This window comes from Arachis duranensis, chromosome 1, assembly GCF_000817695.3.
Source record: "Arachis duranensis cultivar V14167 chromosome 1, aradu.V14167.gnm2.J7QH, whole genome shotgun sequence".
Classification (NCBI taxonomy): Eukaryota; Viridiplantae; Streptophyta; class Magnoliopsida; order Fabales; family Fabaceae; genus Arachis; species Arachis duranensis.
The window spans coordinates 31,688,445-31,690,020 of NC_029772.3; positions in this window are offsets into that span (position 1 = coordinate 31,688,445).

Consider the following 1,576-nt stretch of genomic DNA (forward strand, 5'->3'; position numbering starts at 1 on the left):
CCTCCAATGAGTTCCCTAATGAGGAACCATGGGAATCTGAGGCTCAAAATGAGACCATAGAGATTCCATTGGACTTACTTCTGCCATTCATGAGCTCTGATGAGTATTCTTCCTCTGAAGAGGATGAGTATTCTTCCTCTGAAGAGGATGAGTATGTCACTGAAGAGCAAGTTGCTAAATACCTTGGAGCAATCATGAAGCTAAATGACAAGTTATTTGGAAATGAGACTTGGGATGATGAACCCCCTTTGCTCACCAAAAAACTGGATGACTTGTCTAGGCAGAAATTACCTCAAAAGAGACAGGATCCTGGGAAGTTTTCAATGCCTTGTACCATAGGCACCATGACCTTCAAGAAGGCCTTGTGTGACCTAGGGTCAAGTGTAAATCTCATGCCTCTCTCTGTAATGGAGAAGCTAGGGATCTTTTGAGGTGCAAGCTGCAAAAATCTCACTAAAGATGGCAGACAACTCACGAAAACAAGCTTATGGACTTGTACAGGATGTTCTGGTAAAAGTTGAAGACCATTACATCCCTGCTGATTTGATAGTCCTAAAGACTGGGAAGTGCATGAATGAATCCATCATCCTTGGCAGACCCTTCCTAGCCACAGCAAAGGCTGTGATTGATGTTGATAGAGGAGAATTGATCATTCAAGTGAATGAAGAATCCTTTGTGTTTAAGGCTCAAGGATATCCCTCTGTCACCATGGAGAGGAAGCATGAAGAGCTTCTCTCAAAACAGAGCCAAACAGAGCCCCCACAGTCAAACTCTAAGTTTGGTGTTGGGAAGCCACAACCAACTTCTAAGTTTGGTGTTGAACCCCCACATTCAAACTCTAAGTTTGTTGTTGGGAGGTTCCAACATTACTCTGAGCATTTGTGAGGCTCCATGAGAGCCCTCTGTCAAGCTACTGACATAAAAGAAGCGCTTGTTGGGAGGCAACCCAATGTTATATATTATCTATTTTCCTTTGTTATTTTATGTTTTCTGTAGGTTGATGATCATGAGAAGTCACGAAATCAATTGAAAAAGCAAAAACAGAAAGAAAAACAGAAAGAAAAACAGCACACCCTGGAGGAAGATCCTGCTGGCGTTTAAACGCCAGTAAGGCTAGCATATGGGCGTTTAACGCCCAGTCTGGCACCATTCTGGGCGTTTAACGTCAGAAAGGGGCACCAGACTGGCGTTAAACGCCAGAAAAGGGCAAGAACTTGGTCTTAAATGCCAGAAATGGGCACCAGCCCGGCGTTTAACGCCAGAATTGGCACAAAGAGCAATTTTGCTCGCCACTTGGTGCAGGGATGACTTTTCCTTGACACCACAGGATCTGTGGACCCCACAAGATCCCCACCTACCCCACCACTCTCTCTCTTCTTCTTCACCCATTCACCAATCACCTCAACACCTCTTCCCCAAAAACCCTTCACCTATCAAATCCCATCTTTCTCTTAACCACTCACATCCATCCTTCATAAAACCCCACCTACCACACCATTCAAATTTAAACCACTTTTCCTCCCAAACCCACCCATAATGGCCGAACCATACACCCCCTCTCCACTCCTATATAAAC